The following is a 24,928-nucleotide window of genomic DNA, read 5'->3' as shown; positions in this document are numbered from 1 at the left end:
GTGTGGTGGGCCTAGCAGTCATAATACACACATCTGCATGTAGGCACACACACATGCACAGTATTTCAAAAACCAAAACATACATGCTTGCACACACACATTCTTATTTATACATGTGTGCACACAGATTACAATGCCTGCAGTTTTCTCTTTTCTCTCCCCCTGTCCAAACACAGTGGTGTATTGTGCAGCCTCACCTGGTCCCTGTCCAAAGGCAAAGAGAACCCAGATTGCTGAAACAGAGGGCCCACTACTAACAGGCCAGCCAGGCTGCAGTTGTTATAGTCTGTTATGGCCTTCCAGACCAATAGGGACTACTTACAGAGTCCAGAAACTGTGTGTGTGTACGTGTAAGTGTATGTGTGTGGGTGCACATGCACTCTCTTTTTGATCAGCCACAGAAGGGTTTTTTTGGAGAGCACTTGCAGGAGCTGACATGGCACCTTAGTGCAATTTCATAAGTACTGGTAAAAGCATTTGCCTGACTTTTAATAGTCCTTCGTCTCCACAACATTATCCAAATGCACTATTTTGAAACCGTCCTCTAATAGTGGTTCTGGTGGAGATGGGTGGGAGTTCTTACTAGCAGAGTTAAATAAGAATAATGAATCCTTTTCCTGAAAGTGGCAGTGGATGAAAGACCCAGCTCACAGGCTGCGCCAGTGGTTTTCGGTCGCCTGCTTGATTGGCTCATCTGCATAAGCATTCATATGATTACCACCTGTATGAATGTTGCACGGTTACGTAGTTTAGCGCTTCAACACACTGGATTTTAAACATTTTGAGTAATTAAGATATATTCCACCTACTTCAAATGAGCCTCTTCCCACACGTCATTTCTGCAGTGCCACTGCAATGGACTATGAGTAAACCTTTATGCAAAATCACTGCAGGCACCTCAAGAACATTTAAATCAGGAAGTAATTGGGGGGGGGGTGTTATGTCACTGCTAGACATTTTGTGGAAGTAACAGTGCTGTTGTTCCCCCAACTTTGTGTATGTGTGTGTGTTGCATATGTGTTTGTGTGTGAGCGAGAGAATAGAACAGTCAGTGCTCTATCTGTGAGCAGCAGAGAGGTGGAGGGGTGGAGTGGAGGATGAGAAAGGGGTGACAGAAAATCTTAGGATCAAGCTGTTCCAGTGACAGAGCACAGCACAGGCAGCTCTGGTAACACTGCAGTGCACAGGAGGAAGGCTAGGAGAGATTTCTGAAGAAAGGGGAGGGAGGAAATAGAGGAGAATATGGCACCAAAAGTGACTTAGAGAGACATAAAGAATCTTCCTCTGGAGGAATATTGCAGCTGAGGACACCGGAAATGGGAGGAGAAGGAGAAGGAGACAAGGGTGAGCGGTGCTGGTGTGGCAGCAGGTCGCCTGAGACGCTGTCAAACGGTGTACATGTGGCCGGGCGAGTGCTGAGTGTACATGATGTTTTCGGTTTAGCTCAGTATGTAAGAATCTTCCTAATGTCCGTGTTTCTGCTGTGTGTATGTGAGTCTCAGCGCACGTGCGGAGTTAAACCTCCCACCAGTGAGGTAAAAAGACAGCATCAAGGGCCCCAGTGTATCCCCACTCCACCCCCATCTCCCCCTGCAGGTCCCAGTAGGCACATTTCTGTAATGGTCTCTTATCGATCCTGATGCATCCTTGTCCACACTCAATGGCCATCGATTGGCACCATGCAAAGAGTCTCAGAGGGCTGCTTCACATCTTGTGGCTCGCTGTGTGGGTAGTGTGTGTCTGTGTGTGTGTGTGTGTGTGTGTGTGTGTTAAACAGCGATTGTTTATAGTTGACAAAACATACCAGTCTGCATGTGTTTTCATACACCTGTATATGTCTGTGCATGGGAAAATGTGCGTCTCCTTATCTCTATGACAGACGTGATGTTAATGTAGTCGGAGGTGTCCAGTGAAAATGTCCCGCTGCACCGGGAAGTGAAGCCTGTACTCTCATTAAACCATCAATGATGCAGGCCAGAAGATCTAAAACCTTGCAGCATGAAAACATGAACACCCAACATAAAGACTCGCTGAACCACTCTGCAGTCTCCAACAAGAGAGACAAGATAGAAAAAGGAAGAAAAGACTCACTTGCTTCCCATGTCACAAAAAGCCTGATTAATCAGTCAAGCCACATGAAAACTTTGCTTGTTATTGTTGCTGCTTGATTTATTGAAGGCCTGGATCTGGGTCAAGCTTCCCCCCTTCTCTCTCTCCTTCCTCTCTTCCTTCATTCTTACCGCCTTTTTTTTTTCTACCTAAATAAGGGCTCACCCCCCACATCTCTTCCCTTTGTCTCTCATCTGGTTTTCTGTTTTTGTTAAAGGACAGTTGATTAATGGTTCCACAGACAAAGCCTGCAGTCTGCTCTCAGCCCAGGCTCAGATAGGGCTCCACTCTAGGTAAACCAAAACACATGTGCTCTGGACAGACACTGGGAACCCCTGAGGAGAGAGGGAGAGAGAATGGGAAAGAGAGAAGAAATTAACAACAGTAGTCGCTGATGTATTATATAAAGTGATATAGAGCCCTTGTTGCACTGGAAAATGTGCAGCAAAAGGAAAAGGAGGAAGGATGAAGGAGTTGTGGATTATACGCTCAGGGTGTGGCCTTTTACTCCATTTGTCGGTAACTAAGATTTAGTTGCATCACGCCAGCCTCTATGTGTTCATTAAAACCTAAAGCTATCCTTCTACTCAGGCTCAGGTTTCCCTTCTCGTGATGTGTAATTGCATATATTTACTGATTTTAATGCAGTGAGTGTTGTTGCCTGGCTGCAGGCACTGAGAGTCTTACAGGAGAGAGTTGCCTTATTGAATGATCAAGCGGCATATTATTCCTGTAACTGAGCTTTATTGTCAAGCGTCTTCAAATTTTCAGGGCTTGTCACTCATGTCTTACTTCATTGCTGCACACGTGCATTTGTGTATGTGTGTATATGCGGTGCTGACATTGTCTAATTGGCTGTGCCTGGTGCCTAATCTAAACACATCTCTTCAGGAATTGTTACCCAGAAGGTACACTGACTAATAACAGTTATGTGGCGCTAACGTAATGAGCCATAGCTCTTTCCTTCAGTTTAGAGGCAAATCTTTTTATGTAAGCAGAGATTATGCATTTTGAGCTGTCTCTGCTCTTGACCTGCAGGATCTGGTTATTCCAGTATGTACATATGATCTTAGCGTGTAAGTCACGATCTATGCAACATGTTGCCACTCTGATAAAAGCCTTGTCACAGCAGTAGTTTAACAGTGTATAATGAATAAATTGTATTGGTGATTGTTTTTTCCAGCCCTGTTTTTCTCACATAAAGGCATAAAAATACAAAGTATTACAGACTGGGCACAAACTGGTGATTATCATTTACCAACACTGTGAAATTGTGCACGATCAGAAGAAGTGGCGCTCTCCTGATGGGTCTGGTGAAGCCATCCACTGCATTTTACTCAGAAGATATGGGCCTGCCAGCTTCCTGTCTTTCCCGGCTCGCACATGGGATGATCCCAAAGCCTTCCTCTGGGTCTATGAGGGATTAGCAGTGGCATTTGGACAGCCGGAAGAGAAGCCAGGCCAAGAGAGCAGCCAAGCAGTGACTGTGGCCCTGGAGCTACACGGTGTACTAGCAGAAAACTACTCTCCAACACCGGTCTGGGTTTGTAGCAGGGAGTCCTAGGGGTTATGCTCTGATTAAATTGGTGACCCCGACACTTCAAGTACATCTTTGTGTTGACATAGTGTGAGATAGTTTCATTGCCACTGTGCTCCTGCTCAAACTGGGTTGTACTGTAGAACTACAAGCAGGTTCGCATCAGGTTTAATGAAATACACTCACTGCTCAACCTGGGACACTGATTGAAGCATTTTACATCAGAGCAGCGTGCAAGCTGAAATATTCACATGCTGCAAGTGAGTTATGCTAATATATGGGAAGGAGGAAACAATATAGAAAAACTCTCTCCTGTTAGTTCAAATCCCTGAATGTTTGACACAGATTGGCTTGATTTCCGAAGGCTGATGAGGAAATGCCCTGGGGACTGTTCACAATAGGCAGGGTAACTGGGACTGGCTGTCAACTGGGACTGAGGTGGGTGGGTTCTTCTTCTAAAAGAAATGGGACTGCATTATTGTGAGAAGTCCAGGGGCAGAGGTGCATTTTTTTAAAGCTTTCCTTTTCCAATTCTGCACATGCATAGTACTTGTTTTAGTAGAGAACAAGGCCAAAAAATATGTCTCCCACTCTAGCCCCATATGCAATAAACCTGTGGTCAGTAAGTCAGCCAAGGGTCTGCTGAAACCAGATGAATGAAGATGTGTGGCACATTCCTTTTTTAGTATCTATTTATGTTATCAGGACTATATTAAAGTCTGCTAAATAAATGACTTGCCTTTTCATTGAGGACGGTGTAGCCAGTGTGCAATGAATTAAAAATCAACACACAGCACAGTAGTACAAATTTTTTCTGGATTACAGGAGCAATGTTTACAGTAATGATATAGATAACATGTCACTTGTTGACACCGTAACCTGCTGTGGGACCTGAGTGATGTAGTCCAAACAAGCATGGTTGTCTGCACTGATGAGCATGGAGCCAAGTGGCTCATCTTCACTTTATTAGACTCAGCGCCTGTTAATAATTCATGCTTCGCTCTCCCGGAAACAAAACCAAAGGCTCAGCTGTGCCTGTCTGTCTTTGTTCTTTGGCACTGGACATTTAAGTCTTTTCCCATTTTGGGTTATGAGTTATTTACCCTCCCACCCCCACTCACAGCAATGTGCACCTGACTGGATGAGCAGATGATGCTACAGTGCCAGAGGCATAAGTAAGGCAGTTTTGGCAAATATATATATATATATATATATATATATATTTATATTTTTGTCTCTTTTTTTGTTAGCTTGTTTTTCCTATTATCCTCCTCCTGCTGCATATTACTCAAAGATGATATGTACCCAGTCGCCACAGTAGTCCTCGTCTTTCAGTCTCCCTCTATCCCTAGGGAGTGTCTGTTCTTTTTATATTTTAGTGTTTTCGCCTCTTTTTTCCCTCCTTTCTCATTGTTTCTTGTTGCACTGTGTCAGATATAGTTATATATGCACCCTGTGTCTTTGATCCCCCACTATACTCCACTGTTGTGTATATTGCATAACCACCTGCTGCTAAGCCTAGAAGTACACCTTAACTCCCTCTTCTTTTTTCCCTCATGCACCCTCATTCCTCTTCTTCTGCCCCCCGCAAGCTTCCTCTTTGGGCACCAATCCAGGTCATCACTCTTTCCCTCAACCCTCCTCCTTTTTCTCCAATCTAAACCCATGAAAGTCAGAGCAGTTGGTCTCATTGCCTCTCATTCTCTCGCTGTGTACTTGTGTGTACATGTGTGCGTGTGTGTGTGTGTGTGTGTGCTTTTACTCCCCTCTTGCTCTACCTTTATTTCCCATCTTCTCGCTACTCATCTCCCTCTCTCTCCTGCTCTCCACTCTCCCAGCGGTCTCATTAGGCGTGAAGGAGGCTGTCTGGTGTGTGTGTGTGTGTGTGTGTGTGTGTGTGTGTGTTCTTCTCTTAGGCAAAGTCTCACTTGACTGAGCATGCCACTTGCACTAGCAGGGGCCTGGGCTCCATTATTACCACAAAGCTGTCACAAACAGTATATAAAGTATCCTCCTGTTGCCAAGTTGTGGGTGAACACAGGGCACTCTCTTAACAACATCAGCTACCACTGTTCTGCCTCGCCTGTTATAGTGAAGCTGCAGTTGTTGCCTTGGTTGTAGAAACCAGGCTGCACCTACACAGTTATAGAAAATGTAAGCAGAAATATACACACACACACACACATTCACCTGGCTATAATTTTGCCCGTACCTTAAAAACCATACATATGGCTTTGCTCACCCCCATCTATGTGGTCCAACCTGCAGGATGTCTGACTCCTGTCTGTCTTTGTTTCTCCTGAGTGAGTGATTATGTGTGGGTGTGTGTGTCCACCAGTGTTTTGCTAGTGTCTAGTTACAGGGATAGGGCCGTGTGCAGGAATGGGCCCCTCTGTTACCTCGCTCGCAGGACTGACCCCGACAGGTCAACGCCCATTACCACATGAAACCAAAATGTCAAGCACAGCCCCCTGCTAAAGCCATTTGTCTTTCTCTGTGGGTCAGTTGGCCTGGATATCCGTACACAGGCAAACGCGCTCACCTGCTCTCACTTGACCGGCCTGACATGCACAAACATCCTCCACAATGAGGAAGTGTCCTGCATTTTAATAATTTCCTGATTATATAAATAAACTGCGCAGTAACTAGGAAACTTTCTCCTCATAACCACCAGGAATTCATTTCCTCCAACAAGTTTGTCGTTATCTCTGCTATTGACTGACTGACAGCATGACTGGGCCCAGCTGTTGGCCAGCAGTTGTTTAGCTTCAGCTTATCTGTGAGTGGATTGAGTAACCTTTGGTGTTAATGACGACCAAAAATCCAGTGGACAGACTGTGCTGTAGTGCTAAAAACTGTACAAAAGTGAAAGACGTATTTGAAGCATTAAAGAGAAAAAAGACAGTGCTTCCATTCCTTACGAGTTCTTAGCCATCTTTGTCTCTTGACCTTTTCGTTGCGAAGTCACATCACAAGAACGATGCATTCACTGTTCAAACAGTTGTCATTTTGGACGTGATGAATCATGGAAAACATCTTGAAAAAAACTGCCACTTTATTTGTTCCCATTCACCTCATGCATTAAGCCCTCTTCGGTTGTCTCTCTGCACCAGTCAGCGTGGAAAAAGCATTTTTTCCTCCTGCCTTAAACAACCTCAATCTCTGTGGACAGTGATGAGCCCCAGCAGCCATTATCAGAAAGCACACTGACCAGCTCCATTACTTATTTCCCACATTACTGCGCCACAGCCATTCGTTTTAATAGATTAAGGGCAGAGAGACACAGTGTTTAGGAGTTATTAAAAGCTACAGTGAATATACATACACACATGCACATGCATATGCACATATATAAACACAGGACTTGTTTACAGGAAGCTGTCAGCCATGTGTCTATATGATAAATAAACAGGGAAGCATCCCCCTTTTAATGATGGCATATAACGCCTGCACGCCAAATATTGACGGAAAGATTGAAAACATTCTCAAGGGCCTTTCCATCGTGACATATGGCTCTCACTCTGTGTTTTTTTTCCTCTCCTACCCTTCATTTATTCCCCACCCCCCCTGCACACACACACATACACACACACACACACCTCTCAATTCTTTTTGTTTATCTTTGGCAGCAGCTTCTGCAGGCACTTCTAGACGTGAAAGACGGCACACATTCATCAAGGGGGACTGTCAATAGGGAAAACATCAGGACTATGAATGAAAAGAGTGTGATAATAAATGCAAAGAGTCGCACAACAATAAAAAAGACAAAAAAGTCAACTGAGTTCTTTGGGGATAGTGGAGGGCATCCACAAAGTGTGGTGTCAACACAGAGTAGGTTTTTTTTTTTTTTTTTTTTCAGTTTCCACAAACCTGAACTACAGTAGCTCATCATCCGCTAGCAGTGGCAGCTCAGAACTCTACAACTACAATGCCACCTGCATTAGCAGTCTGTCCATGCAGCACAGAAGATGGTGTACTCCTCACTTTGATAAATGTTTCATTGTTTATGCCGTTCCGGTCTCTGTTTCTTCTCTGTCTCCTCCTCTCCGTCCTACACGCACACAGGAATGTGCGTTCCTAGACTGGCACGCTTTTTACCAAGAGCTGTTTCTGTGTTAGTCAAGCGTTTGATGTCTGTCTCGACTGTTGTTCATGAGGGCTCCCTGGGCCGAGATCACAGGCAGCGTTTATTAATCTGTAGATTCATTCAGACTCACAGCTGAGGGGCCGCTACCAGCAGGTCCTCCGCATGCCTTCCTTTCTTGTTTCTATTTTAAAACTATATGCTGCCCCTTTTTTTGAGTATTAACAATGGACCTACTTTATAAAGCTAAATGTAGCTGCACGCAGCCTGAGGTAAAAGAGTCAGTTGACCGTTTTGCATGTGAAGTGAGGGTCATAGTGTTATCTGTGCTCCACAAAAGACACAGGGTTAATTGATGCATGCCGGTGTCACTGTGCTGATTGCTCGCTTTTTTGTCTTGTTGGCTTTTTAAAGCTGATGTTTAACCCCATTATCTGATTAGCTGTGTGTGTGTGTGTGGAGGGTTTGGGAATATTTTTGTGTGTGTGTGTGTGTCCTAGTTGCCTCACAAAGATGAAGAGACCTAGGGGGATGGGGTTTGACAGTACTGTAGCACCCCCACCCGCTCTCCATCCTTCTATTGAAGACCCCCACCCCAACATACCATCCTCCACTGCTGATAAATGTGTTTTTCTTACATGAAGGAGGTGGTTGGTTGAGAGGAGTCTTTTTTTAATGTAACTTTTTCCCCCTCTGCGTTTGTGTGTGTACGCGGCTTGCTAATGTAGTGCAGGGCTGTTCAGCGAGGCTACAGGCAGGCAGACTCGGAGGCAGGCCCGCAACCTCGACCCCAGCATCATTTGTTTGGACGAGGGCCGTCAGCGCCTGTCGCACGGCCCATGATGAAGTGTCAGTTGGTAATTGTCCCCGCGAAGCATCCACATCTCAGGGGTTGACGGCGGAGGGAGGGAGGAGGGAGGCAAGGAGCTGACATAGAGAGAAATGACACCCTTGGCTCCTCCTGCTTCTCTCTCTGCCTCTCCATTCTTTTCTTTTGGGTTTTTCTCTCCGGCCTACCTGCAGCTGCACCTCTCATGATGGTCTGCTGTGTGCCTGGCTCCGACCAGTGGAGCCTCAACTGGGGCCCAGTGGTAACATAATGTGTGTTTGTGCATCTACAGTACATTTGTGTGTGTGTGTGTGTGTGTGTGTGTGTGTGGGTGTGTGGGGTATTGTTGCTCAGAGCAGGATGTTGTGCCTCTTCCTTTGTGTATGCACATTATTTTAGGAGTATATATTTAAACCTCAAGTACTTTCCTTCCATCAACCACTCTTCTTTCTCATTTAGTCCTTCATATTTTCTCTCTCCTGGTCCCCACAACCCAATTAGCTTTTGTGCCTTGTACACAAAATGGGCTATTTATTTTGGTAAAAGTTCTCTTGAAACCTCTTTGGTCAAAACATACTCTGCCTCTGCTTCCCTGATCATCTTGTAATACTATATATATTTTGTCCCTGGTCATTTTGGTAATTAGATTCAGCACTGTGCTTGTATTGATCGAACAATGTCTCCATGTAATGAAAAGCTTTTACAGGACGCATAGGAGCTATTTATAGTGCGATCCATAATGTGTTGCTGTATGGTGGGCGTCCTAATGCATCGCCCAGGGTACTGTGCATAAATCGCCAATGGATGTATGGAGTCAGAGCCCAGTATAAGTAGCTCCATGATGGAGGAGTGGGAAGTCAGATAGACAGATAAGATGGGAGAAAAGAGAGGTGGGGTAGAAGGAGAGATTAAAGATGTGACAAAGAATGAGGTGAAACATGGAAGAAGAGGGGGAAATATGTAAAAAACTGCATGGAAGAGAGAGAATCCAACATGGAGAAGAAGAATAGAAGATGAATACTGAAAGGTGGGCAGGAAATGGAGATGTGGAAAGATGAAGGCGAAGCAGCCAAGGAGAGACAAGGCTATGAAGGAAACCACCTTGAGATACAAATCTTTATATTTCCAGTTTGCTCATTCTTCCAGAAGACCCCAACCTCCCCACCACCATCACCAGCTCTATGGTGAGGGGTGAAAGCTGTAATGTATGCTAGATCAGCAATACAGCTTCTTAGAAAGTGGAGTGGAGGGAGAAGGAACAAATTAAAGAACAAAGTCTAGAAAGTGCGGGTCCAAAGAATGAGTGGGAGTAAAAATGAAGTAAGAATGAAGAATGAAATATTGGACAGAAGCAGGAAGAGACAAATCAAAAAATGATAGTGAATAACAGACCAGAAGAGGGAGACTCCATTCTTTGGAGTGTTGTTCCAGTTGACACCCTGAGGACAGCAGGTGAATTAGGAGGAAGCCTCTAAGTCCTCGTTCCAGTCTCTCTCTCTCTGCAGGTGGAACACAGCCTGCCACTCCTGCTATCTACAGCAGGAGCCCCTCTCTTCTCACTCACACACACACTGTAATCTCTCTCTTTCTCTGTAATGGAGCACTGGCCTGGGGCACTGAACCAGTCTCTCCAGAGCGACACACACACACACAGCATGCACACAAACTGATCACACATTACAGACACTCCTGGATGCCCCTGCGGACGGTGTGATATGCACACACACACACACACACACACACACAGAAAGGAGAGAAGGAAGGGAAACCACCGCCCTCCCCAAATTATGCCCTAGTCTGTGAGATGATGAATCTGGTTGGTGATTAGTTAGTTGAGGAGGAGGCACACTGCTTAAGCCCTTTAATGGGCCATAATTTGGAAGATAACTGTATTGTCCTATCTCTCTTGACATTTAAATCTAATCAGACCCTGCTGGTTAGCACTGTGGTCCAAGATGAGGGAGCCTGGGAGGGATGAAAGGCTGCTAGAGGAGAGGGATTAGCCCAGAGTGGGGCATTCATCCCTCTGGACTGAGGCTAAGCAATTAGAAGACAAGAGCCAAGTAAACACATCATTTCCTGCATTCCTGTTTTATTTAATTTTTTGTTTAAACCGATGATCAGTTAATGAAAAATTACATTCAGTAACACAATAGAACAACAGATGCATACAAAGTCACATCCTGTGCCACGCACATGTACCCACATTCACCCAAAATAGTAGTAGTAGTAGTTTGCAACTTTGCCCCCCCCCCTCCTCTTATTTCCATAGATGAGACGCTTAGTTTGATTAACACTTCTCTTTTATCCTCTTCATTAGCAGAGGGAAGCCACTGCAGCAGCCGCAGCCATTGAAAAGAGGGCATGAATTAGAATCCACTTATTCCATATACTGCCACTAATTCCACACAATGGTGGTTAGTGGTGGGGAGTAATAGGAAAGGGGTGTTTCTAATTGTTCCTTTGGATGGTGCAGCGCGCACTGCAGCAGCTGTTTCCGTACAGCGAACCTGGCTGCTCAAAGAGCCTGAACAAGGGCCAACACAGGCTTTGGCGGGCCCACACGACTCCAACTTCGATAGAGCTCACGAGCAATTAATGCGTGTAGACGAGCCAATTTCCTCTGGCGAAGTGTCCTGCAGAGTGGAGGAGCCGGGCCCCAGTCAATGAAAACCACCTGGTGCTGAGGGAAGTGATTAGGGCTGGCACCACAGCGAGCGAGGAGCTGTTTTCTTAAGGAGGATTGAGATGTGAAGAAGGGATCGGAGAGGTGGGGGGTGGTGGCGTCGCATGAGTTTGGTTTGTTGAAGAAACATTGATGTTAGTTTTTTTGTCAAAGCGAGATCTGAGGCACAGTTTTGTTTTGTTGGTGCTCAATTATAGGGGATTATTTTGGTTACAGCATGTGTTTTGGGTTTTGACGCTGGTGCTGATTGCCAAGGCAGTTGGAGCATGGGAGATACCACAACAGTGGGGTTGTGGGTTCAGCTCCCACACAGGCTACACACATACCAGCTTAGAAGTCGAAATAGTTCCAAGAGTGGCTAACCATGGAGAAGATGAACACTTTGTCTGCATTGATGGGAATTTTATTGCAGCCACAAAAATTTGTCAGTAAATGCGCTGAGAATGGTGATAATATCTGCATGGTGAGAGGTTCGCTTGCTGCAGGGCCAACCCACACTACAAACAGCCTCTCAGGATAAAAGCTCCATTAAAAGGCATTCGAGGTGCTTTACAGTCTGTCACTGTGGCATCAAATTGAAAATACCCATTATAATAGTCATATTGAACATCTTAATCTTGGCCTGGCTGTGTGACCTTGAGGACTCTAGAGCGGATGATTTTGGTGTGAATTTGAACCTGTATCGAAAACAAAATGTCTTGTTTCTGCTGCCAGTGATTATGGTAGAAAATCCCAAAACTCAATCAATAACTTAATCGACTCATTCATTTAAGAACTTACCTTCGATGAAAAGTTAATATGTATTCATTCACAACTGTGGTCTTATTCTGATAGTGTCGGTCAGTTATGATAACAATATACTCACCAAATAGTTTGTGGAGATGCAGGACATCAGATGGGCCAAGAAACAAGGAACCTGATTTTTGCTTTTCAGAAACTGAAACTGTCATGGCCGCTTGGTCCGTTTGGGTATTAACTTTACCATCTGCAGCGTTTTTTATTTCCTGTCTTTCTTTTTTTTTTAATGACGTAGCCACGTTCCTAAATCTTAGCAATTAACTTTGTGAGTCAATGTTCTCATTATGGGAGCCAAAACTATAAAAATAAGAACCATGCTCTAATAAACCAGAATTATCTTTTAATTTAAATAATACATAATTATGGTGACTCTCATTTTCTGAGAGACAACCCTCTAGAGCTCGTCCTCTGAGCCGCTGCACCATTCAGCTGCAGGCTCATTCACTTTGTTCATTTAATTTATTTGACCTTTTAATTTAACCAGGCATGTCAGATCCGCTGATGACTCCGCTCGCTCCGTGTGTGTGTGTGTGTGTGTTGTGGTCAAAAGGTTCAATAGTTGGTTGTAAAAATTGTTGCACAACGCGCATCTGTGTGTGTGTGTGTGTGTGTGTGTGTGTGTGTGTGTGCACCTTCCCACTGGGGTTATCACAGTTGACTGAATGTTGGCTCGCGGACAGTAGCGGTGATCACATTTGATGATGGAAATACATACCACATAGGATTGTGTGTGTTTGTGTAAGTGTGTATACAAAGGCAGTGCAATGGCAGGTAGATCAGCGAGGTCATGACAGTCCTGGCTCTGTGTCTGGATGACATGAATCTTTCTGTCTTTTCTGGTCTGGCTCTTCTCTCCGCTAAATCTACTGTTCTACCAGTCACATCCATTATGTTTCTTTCCCATTGTCTTCATACTTCATTGCTCATTTCCCCTCTTCACCTGTTCTTTCTTGTCATTACCCATTTGCTTTACAAGATATACGCATAGTCCATCATTCCCCATTTCTGCACTGTGGCCTCTTGTCTTCAGCTCTCTTCCTCCCTGCTTCTGCCATCAATGTCCCAGTGTGTTTTTCTTCTTTAATCTCTCTTCATCTCACCCTAGTCTGGATCTCAGTGCTACTAATTGAGCTGGCGTCTCTATAATACTTCATAAAGCAGGAACAGCAGTGAATCCTGTTATTGTGTTCTGAGTCCTGCACACAGGGAGTGGGCAGAGCTGCACTCTGTGTGTGTGTTGTGTGTGTGTCTGTGTGGGTGTCTGTGTGTGTGCAATTTTGGAGGGATTAGAACAGTAAATACGACATATTTTGCACATTTTTGAACATGGATGCCAAGTTGCTTTGTATTTTCGCTGCATGTGTCCATTTTGCAGTTTTGCACCTTTGAGCTCTGAGAAATTCCGATGGCCATTTTTGCTGTTGTGTGATATTTGACAACTTAAACAATTATTCAAGTAAAAGTTATCTGTGTCCCTGCTCATTTGGTTTGCTTTTCTCTTTGTGTTTTATATGAAACCACGATGAGTCAGTTTAGAAACTCCTCATTTAAGCTGACGTCTGTTCTATCAAAGGTTTTTCTATGGGACAGTCCAAGTGATGTGTTTCATATTTTCATCTGCACAAGTGGGTTTTGTTTTTTGAAAAACAGAAGCAGTTCATTAGCAAGAAGAGCAGTAGCCACAATGACTAAACGCTTGCAGAGAACAGCTGGAATTCCAAAGGCTGCAGAACATCAGTACCTGCAGCTTATTAAGTCAACCAAACTTCGTTGTCACACACTTCACACTGGATGCTACTTCTTTTTTATACAGTGTATCATAATACCATTTCCATTTTTTAGATCATAATATTTATATGTATAGTGCTCCTGCTGACTAACTTATAAGTAACAAACTATCATCAACCCTGATGTAAAATCATTTGCAGTGAGAGAGTGAAGCTGACACCTGGGGCTCCTACCTGTCCTGAACTGTCCTGCCTGATATCCTCCTCCTCCGCTCAGCTCACACAGCCCGTTCCAAAAAAAGTGAAATGAAGCAACAGCCTGCTTCTTTTCCAAAATGTGTTTGACAGTTGCTTCAGCTCTCCACTAACAAATCCCAGTACACACTTGCACATATACACAAATAACTTGGAACAAATCCCTGGCTAGCACCACTGTGCTGTAGAGGCACTGATCAATCAAGGTGAGGTTGTGTGGTCTTTTTTTTTTTGATGCAGCACATAGTTGTAATCTTCACATTTCACTTTTCACTTTCTGCCTGCAAGTCACCAGGGCAGAGAGAGAGAGAGAGAGAAAGAGAGAGAAAGAGAGAGCGAGAGAGAGAGAGAGATTTCACTGCAGGATACCCTAAGGCATCTAGCTAACGTATCTAAGACACACACACAGAAAAAAATTCTGGAAAAAAACTGAAATTTGAAACAGTCAGCGCACATCAGCACATACAATAAGAGACAGAGAGTGTATGCACACACACACACTGATATGTACACCCAAGAATATGTGTGTGTGTGTGTGTGTGTGTGTGTGTGTACATGTCTTTGTTCTGTCTGGCTGTCCTCTTGGCACGTAAATCATAATGGATCTCATTATCCAGCTGGGTCGGCTTGGTGGGGCCTGTCTGGCGGGAGATGATAGCTGGATGGCTGAGGGGCTGCCACAACACACACACACACATACACACACACACACACACACACACACACACACACACAAGCAGATGCCTGTTATTTAGCTTACATATTTACTGTAGAGGCATATATGTTTCATTCTCACTTGTATAACATCAACAGAAGCACAGATAACTACACACATGCACGAAGACACATGCGTTTGTAGCCCATCCAGACACAATGGACATTAGTGGCTCAGCTTGCCGTCAGACAGAAGGCGAAGTGATGCAGAGCAGAGGGAGGGACGGATGAAAAATGAAACTCATCCTCTTACTCCCTCTCGCTTGTCGTCCCCCTCCTCCTCCTCCTTCTCTTTCTTTCTTTTTTCCTTCCTCCACGTCTCCTATCTGTCACTTGTTTAGAGGACACCGGCAGATGTCGGTTTGTCCCTCGAGGTGAGCAGGTCTTGTGCTGCCATCTTTTTCCTCCTTATCACGCCGCAGTCTCCCACATAAGATGCAAGCAAGCCATGAATCACATGTCCAGGTCATGCAGAACACATGGGCTCAGAGTCATGAAAAAAAAAAAACAAAAACAACAATAAACAGTTTTTTGTGGGTCTTGTACACAAACGCACATACTCTGCAGCCGTTTAGTAGATGAGGAGCACTGGCTCTTATGCTGTGAATACAGGCGGAGCAGTTGGCTGCTCATAACACGGTTAGGGCCTACACCATTTGTCTGGACATGACCATTACCCAAGCCAATTACTGGCTGGTGTACAGGCAACACGCCAACAATCTAATGTCTTCCCGTCAAGCCTGCCCCCCCACACCTGCCAACCCCCAAACCCCTCCTTTCTCAAACACACACAAGCAGGAGAGGATGAGGGGGGTGAGATAGAGAGGAAGGGTAGAGGGCCTGGGGCAAAACCCCCACCCCACTATACTGACTGACTGATACAGCTAATAAACTTTCATTTAAGCTAATGTTTTTCCTGTTCTCTCTCCCCTCCATTCCTCTCTCCTTCCTTACATTTCACACTTTGCTCTCTGTTTTTACACTATTTATTTCCACTCTCCTCCTCGCTCCATCTGTCCCTCTATGTTTTCTGTCCATGCACCAGACCAAGGGCTCGTCCGAGCAGTCGACGCTGGGGCAGTCCACCAGCCGGAAGCCGGAAGCCAAGTTGACAGAGCAGAACGCCACTCAGTCGGTGCAGTGACCAGCAGAGGTAGATACACTTTACACAGCAACAGATCCTGAACTGAAATCGTTTTTTGTTTTTTTTTAGCCCTAAATCTACAGCAACAGATCACAGAATCAAACTCATCTTTAAAATAACACGAAGGGGCCGAAGCGTTCTGGCTCACATCTCCTTGCACATCTCCTTGCCACTGCCAACCCTGCTATCTTTGAATACTCTAGGTGCTATGCTAATTAAACTTGCAGACAAAGCAACTGCTACTGTAGGTTTCTTGTCTTAATATAGCAGCTGGATGGGCTTTGTCTGAGACCACAGTTGGCTGAGTTTGTGCACATGTGGTTTTCCCTGTGCTGGTTACCGTGTCAGTATGTGTTGACAGTGGACACGCTTTGTATAACCACACTGCTTGTGATTGCTGTACTTTCACCGGTTTGGTTAAATGGGGTGTGCAGCAATGTGTGTGTGTGTGTGTGTGTGTGTGTGAATGAGTGTTTGTCTGTGGTAACTGAATTCTTGGATTTGTATGAGGTTTCATTGTATTGTGTCTCTCCTGTAGTCATAATATGTGAGGCCTAAGTGCATGCTTGCATGTGCTGTATATATTCTTAGTTAATCTGTTTTTAAGCATGTGGTAGAAAAGGTTTTCTGCTCTCTCAGCTGAGCAGAGAAAGACGGGCGCTTCATCCATTTTAACCTTGGAAAGCACCAGTAGTCTTCTTGCCCATGTTAGTCAGAACCATTTAGAAATTATAGTTTGTATTCAGTATTTTGGCGTATTCTTCCCAAAAGTAAACAGTAGCTGCTATTAATGATTTTACATTTGATGTGAGAAAATAGCAAAAATGCCCAATGCAACTTCCCAGACCCCAGAATAATTTCTTCAAAAGAGTTGTTATTCAACCACCAGCCCAAAACCAGAAGATATTTCATATACAATAATACACAGCGGAGAAAATCAACACATTTTTACACTGGTATTTTTGCTTGAAGATTTGCCTGATTTGAATGATCACTGGTGATCAGAATTGTTGCTGCTCAATTCTGTCAGCTAGTCAAGCAGACAACAGTTTTAGGTGTCATCAGTTGCACTGTTTTGTGCAGCATGGCCGATGTAGCCCCCTGTCTACACCAGTCTCCCCTTAATTGTTGAAAGACTAATCACGACCATTTTAAAATTGAATATTTTTTTCAGAAGAGGAGCTTAAACATTAACATTGATTTTCCACCTCACTTTGCTAATAATTGGTGCTACAGTATCTCTTAATAAAAACAGCTACGGCCTGAGCCTCCCTAATTGAAATCATCTCCTCATCTGCCACAAGTCAGGATCCATTAAGACAGATTAGACCCCAGCGAACAGTAAAATGAGGCGAATCAGAGGCATCACATGGCGTGGACAGTCAGAGGAGAAACCCTATGCACTTGCTCTTGCAGCAGAAGGCCAACAGAGGCTTGTTGTCAGGGAGTGATTGGTGTCGGTCTAGCTAACTACACCATCTACCTTGCTCCTGTCAAGGACCTTCGCTAGCTTTAGATATGTTTGATCTGTTGAGTGCACAATGCCTGAAGTAGAACTGTCTCCTTTCCCTTTTTTACCCACTGACCTACAGGCAAACACTCACCCTTGTCACTCTGTGCAGTATTCTCTTTTTCTCTGAAATGCTTTTTGATGCTTTTTGTGAGCCGAAAAAAAAAAAAGCACCACCCAGCTTCTAAGGACGAGGTGAAAGAAGGAGAGAGAAATCCCTTGAGAGAGAAATCTCTTGAGAGTGAACAGAAGTGGGTTTTTTCATGAGTTTGTACATGTGATCTGAGTTTGTACGTGTTTCCCCCCCTCCAACCTCCATGTTCAGCTGGACTGGATTTCTGCAACATTAGCAGACTTCAAATCCAACCTGAATCCATATAGTGCAACCCTGCTGTGTGCTCAGCCATCCAAAGGTGTAGGGCCTATATGCCTCTGACACTGGAGGTGTGCTACAGTAGCTGAGGGAGACAGTCTTAGTATTTTTTAATAAGACAGGCAATAACAATAAATCCTACAGGCTAATCACCCACTCGCCACTCTTCTTCTCTTCCCCACCAAACCCACAGTGATGCAGCATTACCCTGCCGCCGCCTTCAATTACGCCATTCATCATGCGTCTTATCTGGCCGCCGGTTTGATTGAGTGTGCAGTGGGAGGCGTCACAAACCTCGCATTCGCTCTACTGATGTGTGTGTTGGGGGTGTTGAAGGGAATGGAAAACTGCATTTGGGGGGATGTGGGCATGTGGCCTCGGGTGTGTAAGAGATGTATCGGGATGTATGAGAGTGTGAAGAGAGACTAAAATACAGAGAGGGTGAGGGAGTGTGTGTGCGTGTGTGTGTGTATGTGCAAGTGCATACCATATCTACAGGAGTATATAAATCAAAACAGATGATCCCCCCCCCCCACTCTGATCCTGCTCTTTCTCAGCAAGCACATTTCTCTTTTTGCCCCTCCTCCTGTCCCTGTACTTCCTTCCCCCCCTCATCCCCCTCATTCTCTCCCTCACCTCTTCTTCTTCTCCTTCTCTGGAACAGATTTGTCTAGGGGCCTCTGTCTAATCTCCAGCAGAGCTGGGTGTTGGGAGATGGGCGACAAATTTTAATAAGCAACTGGGTGCTGTAATTTAGCGGCCTGGGAGGAAGATTAGGCTGATTGATGCTCGGCTCGCCTAATGGTCCAGCCTACGGCTCCCGGCCCAAATTGGTTGTAATGAAAGTTTTGTGCAAATTGAGATGGAGGAAAACAAGAAATCTTCTCATCTTCCCTCACTCTATCTATCTTCATTCGTTCTCTGCATTTCTCTCTCTATTTCTCTCATCCTGTTCGTTTTTTCCTATTCCCTCAATCTTTTTGCCAAGGTGTCTTTCTCTGTCTCCGTCTGTCACATCCTCTTTTTTCTTCCCGTCTTTCCAGTCTTTATCTCTCTCACTTTCTCTTTCAAGCTGTACCTCATTTTCTCTCTCCTTGCTCTTTTGCCTTTTCATGCCTCTCTTCTGTTTTCATGCCTACCCCTCATGCTGCCTCTTTACCAAAATTGATTTGGCCCTCATTTGCTGTCTTTTTTTCTCTCTTTCACTCTTTTATATATTTATTTTTTAGGTTCTCTGGAGTAAGTTTCTCTCCTTACTTAACTCCATTTAGTAGGTTATTTGCTTTTGCTCACACCCTGATTTGCTCCCTCCCTCCTTCCATTTTCTCGGCCTTGCCTGTAGGAGGTGTGTATGTGTGTGTGTTTGTGTTTTTGTGCAGATGGGTTGGGAGTTGTTGGGAGCTGCTCCTGTGTCATCAGGACAAATTCATCTAGATCTATGGAGAGATGGGAGGACAAGGCTGATGACCGTCTCCCATTACTCCCATCTCTCTTTCCCTCTATTCCTCTTTTCCTCTCTCAGTTTCTCTCTCTCCTGGTATCCCCCCTGCTCTTTTTTTTCCCCAACACCCCAAATCACTTTCAGCTGGGCTGCCACTCTGTCAGGCTCCGTCTGCCATGCATTATTAGACCATGGAGATTTCCAGGCCACTTTTCAGGATATGGCGAATGTGTGTCGGCGTCCAACACCTTTTCCCACTGGCAAACTCAGTGTCTTGCCATGTATTTTTCAGAATGTTTTGCAAGATTGGATTTTCCAGTAAGTAATATCAAGCGAATTCCAGTTTAGTCATAGTGAGTTGCAGTTACCTGTTTTAGGTTTAAATGTATTTTGTAAATGAATGCATTATTTTGGTATGTTCAGCTGAAACCCAATCTATAAAAAAATAAAGTGACATTGTCCATCAAGATACTCACTCTCACAGTAAAGTCGACAAAGATGACAAAATAATTTCTGCTTGTGCGGGTGTTTGTGACTTTGTGTATGGGGAACAGGAAACTGAGATTTCATAAGTTATATATTAATAAATGATTTTGTCTTTACTGAATTTCCAACTTCCTCTGACCACCTCTCTTTTAAGAGAGAGAGAGAGAGACAAATACAGGGAAAAACACTTATGAATACCGAATGAAGGGAAGTGGACATTGTCCTTGGGGAGAACATAAGAGGCAGCTAGTGGAGTGTTGTGGGAGGGGGGCGACTACATGTAGCATATGTAGCATTTGATATTTCCCCTGAGAGCTGATGAAAATGGGAAAAACTCACATGGGATTTCTAGTCCTCTAGGAGTTAAGCTTATGGTGTGTGTGTATGCATGTGCTGTATACATACATTTGTAAATATGAGTGTGTGTGTGTGTGTGTGGATGAACTCATGTGTTTTGGCTCATGAAGTCATCGTTTTCCTGTGTGCATACATATGTGTGGGTGTGTATGTGTGTCAGCCAGTTGTCCAGCTCCCATTCCCCAACAGCAGAGCGACCGTCTTCCGGCACTTTTCAGTCCCCCTTTCTCTTAACTCCCACACTGCTCTCTATTTGTGGTGTTGCTGCTGAACCTGTCCTCCACCTCTCTCACTGCCACCTTAAGTTATGCACCGATCTATCATTAATAGCTTCATTAGCATCTTTCTCCCTCGGAGGTGCCTGTATATACAGTTGAAACTACAGCACAGATGCTCACATCCTCTTTCTGGAACAAAAGCAGAGTGGTAGGAGGAGGTAATAGTGCCAGTACATTTGGAGAGTTCCCAACATTAAATGCGTACACTGTCCCCTTAAAGGCCCCCTGTAAAGCATGTTTCCTAACTAATATTGCGCAACCCGTGTCCTTTTGCAACATCCTGGACAAATCTGAACAAGAAGAGCTTTTATTCCAAAATGAATCTGGACTCTAACCGAGGTAAAAGAGAAAAGAAGCGAGTTACCAGTTTGATGCTCAACAACAACAACGATGCAGAAGAGTCAGGCAGCCGATCCCATAAATGAGCAGCAACTGTCTGTGAAGTTTATGTTGGCGAGAGGTGACCCTTGTTGATTCCTCACCAAAGGCTGTGGTTGAAGTCCCGGACAACACAATGTAATTTTTCCTCCCTTTTTGGAGTCCCAAAAAACTGCCTGAATGCAGTGCGGTTGAAGAGCTGGTGTGGGTAATTTCAGATTGGATGTGGCCTCTTTCCACAGGAGCTGTTAAGGCTTTGTAAGGTTCACACTCAGCTGGCCAGAGTGGTTTGTTAGAGTTGATTGTTTATTTTTCTTGGGGAGAGAGAAAGAGGGAGGTTTGTATGTATGAGATGGATGATGGAAACATGGAATGTGGCTTGGACCATAAACTCGTGGGAATTCTTAGGTCCTGGTTTCCTTTTTTACAGCCGTAGCTTGTTTAAAGTGTCTGACTGGTGGTCAGTCGTACAGTAATTTGGCTCCGTTCAGCATATTGCACAAGTTATTATGTAGGCCAATACGCCTAACTGTTTCTTTGAGTGCCAGTAAGACAAGGGCATTTTAATAAATAAACCCATGGGACAGTAAGAACAATGGATAATGCTTGGCTGCTCCCACTACTGTTTTCTCTCGTGCCTTTAACACACTGGATTTTGATTCCAGTATGGTTTGTTGGAATGTTTTTCAAAGATATGGAGAGATCGGATCATAGATTATCTACCTCCTATGATACAGGCTAGTGGAGGGGCAATAATGCAAGAAATCAAGAGCATACAAATAGCCTGTTTGCTGAATGATTTCCTCCCACCCCATAGTTTTATAGTGGATGATGCTGTGAGATATTAAATGGGCTGACAGAGCGCTTTGATGTTCAAGTTCTCCTTCACATAATAGTGGGATATGCCTGATAGTATGGTGTGCAGGGGAGGGGGTTTGCCGGTTTCCCTGACTGGTTGCCGAGATGCGACGCAGGCTGAAAAAAATGAGGGGCGTATGGTGGAGGAGGGAAGGAGCAGGGTGAGGTGCTGATGGGAAAGAGACGAATGGCATGCCAGTGTCAGAAGTGGTCATGTGCCGACGAAAGAGTAGGGAGAATGAGAGGGAGGATGGAAGGAGGGCTTGACTGATTAACCTGTTTACCTCCCTGAAAATGCTCCAGGCACCATTCTGATTAAAGTTCAGTCTTTCATCTATCATCGCCATGGCCAGCTTGAACCTTCAGAACTGCCAATACCACACGCCGTCAAAATAACTGAGGCTCCAGCCTGAGCCACCACCACCACACCCTCCACCAGCAAAACCATATACTCTCAATCAGCAGCTTCATTTGCATCCTTCCTTGTCATCTCTTGACTTAACAGAAATCCAGCTTCTTATGATTGTCTCTTCTTTCTCAATCTTGCTTCTTCATGTGCTGAGTTTTTATGCATGTCTTTTTTATCTACTCCTCCCACTCAGCTTATAAGCTTCATGTTCTCAGGACTCGCTGAACGGTGCTTATGTGTCTCAGTCTGTTTCCTCCAGTGATGTGCTTTCTCAACTTAAGGCTTTTAGCACATCCACCATAGTATGATTACACACGTTTGGGGATGTGATGTATATTCAGTGGTTTTCTAAATATATCCCTCCAGTCCAGTCACAGTAGCACAGAGTGGACTGGGAAGCAGAGACTGGCAGAAGACAGTGCTGCACACAATGTTCCGGCCACCCAAGCGCAAATGTTAGCCCTTTAAAAGCTTTTTGCGCTGCCAGATGGGAAAGTAGGAAACGGGGGTTGGCAATTTGGTCTGTCCATGGGCCATAGGGGTTGGTGACGGCGTACAGGTGCAATGGACATGCAGGCCTGACTGGTTTAAAGTGACTGTCCTTCAAGAAAAACAGCATCAGCCCTTTTAGCAAACACCCAAACACAACATTTGTTTACGTTGAAATAACAAAGCCCTATTGAATACATAGTAATTATGACCATCATGTCTGGGTGGATGAATGGGACAACGAATCGAGGGGACTTTGACACAAGAGACTGTTCTTCTGTTTCCATTTATTACTGTAACCCAACGATCTGTCTCTGTCACTAACCAAGTTTTATTTGAGCCTAAATCTAAGCAAACCTTAACCACAGCGATTGTCAGTGCATTTAATTCACCAACAATGATTCTGTTACAACTGAACCTTTTAAGAACAAATGATATGAGAATGTGTTACCGCTTTAAAGTTCACATCTGCTTTGTTTACCACATCCTATTTCCTATCACAGAGCTGTCCACAGGAAAAATGCAGTTTGTCACAATATACTTTCCTCTCCATGAGGTGATGGGATAACGAAAGATGTCATTTTCATCCGGTTTTAAATGGACTTTTAAATGGTTATATTATTGTGACATGTCCACTCTGCTTATGCCCAACCTCCTCCATGCAGACAGAGAACCTTGTCCTCTTCGATCTCAGTCGCTCTCTCCAGTTTTGGATCTCATTGGATCACTTTTCTCTGCTTCCCTGCGATGGGTGGTAGAAAATTAGGTCAGTGCTGCGTTTGATCGCTCTTTCGCTCGTTCCCAGGGATCCATCCAACAATTTTATATTAAAAATGCTTCTTTGTTTCCCTGCTCCGTTTCTTTGTCTCTTTCTCTAGGCCTCTCTCACTTTGTCTTTCATGTTCGCTCTCTCCTCCTGTCAGTGAAACTTGACTGAAAACACATGGGCATTGGCTTGCCTAGTCATGCCTTAACACACAATTCTTGTTGTCAGTCAGGCCAAACTGCAAACGACAACCATCTTTCACTAAAGTTATGCTTCTTGCTCTGTTTACAAAATGCCAGGGTCAACATTGATTCCATTTGTTTGCCATTTTAGCAGTTTGTACTACAAGGACTGAATTTGTCGAATATATTTCCCATATGCTGTATGAGTAGCAGGACGTTGTTGGAGAATGCCAAGCACTATATGCAGTATATTTAAATAAATAAATAGGCAGGTAGTAAATATGTTGTTCAATTCAGAAATTTCTTAGGAAGAGGTTAACACCATTTGGATTTTTACCTGTTTTAGTAGATTAGACAATTTAGTATTTTGACAAATTTACATATACACAAAAACTGTAGCTTGTTTTGTTCTGTTGAACACCCGTGTACGCGCGTGTGCACATCTGTGTACACAGAATTAGCTTATGGAGTGCTATTACTGGTCCACATGGGCCCTGACCCTGGGGGCAACAGGAAAGTGTTAGGTGATTTCACTTCAGCTCAGACAGCCTATATAGTGTTATAGCAGCCTGTGATGGACTGATTTAATCCTACTGATGGTGCTCATAAGACACAGGAAGGGTGGTAGACATCCACAAACACACACACAATCACCCTTCAGTCATATATTTGGACATAACGGGGATTGTGTGTGTGCGTGTGTGTTGTGAAAAAGAGAGGTCAGCAGGGCTAGCAGAGTCCCCTGGCTGTTCTGAAGGTTAATGCGACACTGACATTGGCTGCTATTAGCGGCCTTCAAATGGTTTCCACCCCCTGTATCTGGAGCTGATTCATCCTGGTGGCAGCAGTGCATTAAGATGTATCAGCTTCACTCCCAGGTGTCACTCACCCCTTTAGATAGGCCCTACATCATAATTTTACATTTCCTATTAACTCTGATTGTCTATGCTCAACCAGGGTGGTCCATTAAGGGGATAGATGCTGTCGTTACCGCTTCATTCTCACATGTCACTGAACTCTTCCTGTATATGACGTTATTTTATTTCATCTCATTGTCTGTTAATTGAAATACCGAAGACATTGTCTATATAGTCCATTAAGGGGACAGGAGCCTTGTTCCTATGTGTCACCACTGCTTTAGGTGCTAGCTCATTAGTTTTCATAGTCTATATTTGACTTATACATGCACGAAGAGGTGGGGCTGAGGAAAGGGAAAAAAAATACCATCATGAAGAAATGCACACTGGCATGTTGCAGTCTCATCCAAGCCATCGAAAGCTCATTTACATTTTAATTCAAAGACATTAACCAGATGCTATCAAGTGCAGGTTGATGTTTAGTGTCTTCCACAAGGATGCTTAGGTGGGCAGGGTTGCACAGTTAAATGAAAACAGTCAGATAAATCCATTTTTGGTTTTCATGGTTAATAATGACATTTTATTTTTAGTTGTATAGCGTTTTTTGTTTTTTTTGGTTGTGACTCCATTATGTCTAATGGCCAGAGTGGAAGCTAGCACA

General features: G+C 44.3%; 1 protein-coding gene across 1 annotated transcript in view; it reads left to right on the top strand.

Annotated features, from left to right (window-relative positions):
* raraa (retinoic acid receptor, alpha a) overlaps positions 1 to 24,928 on the top strand; it is a 122,872-nt gene that overhangs the window by 20,268 nt on the left and 77,676 nt on the right. The window contains exon 2 of the mRNA XM_026315945.2: positions 15,785 to 15,892. The gene's annotated coding sequence lies outside the window, so the exon portion shown is untranslated. The remainder of the gene's footprint in view (positions 1 to 15,784; positions 15,893 to 24,928) is intronic.

The sequence above is a fragment of the Mastacembelus armatus genome, chromosome 19, assembly GCF_900324485.2.
Source record: "Mastacembelus armatus chromosome 19, fMasArm1.2, whole genome shotgun sequence".
Classification (NCBI taxonomy): Eukaryota; Metazoa; Chordata; class Actinopteri; order Synbranchiformes; family Mastacembelidae; genus Mastacembelus; species Mastacembelus armatus.
The sequence above is the reverse complement of the archived record's forward strand: the minus strand, read 5'-3'. Positions and strand labels throughout refer to the sequence as shown.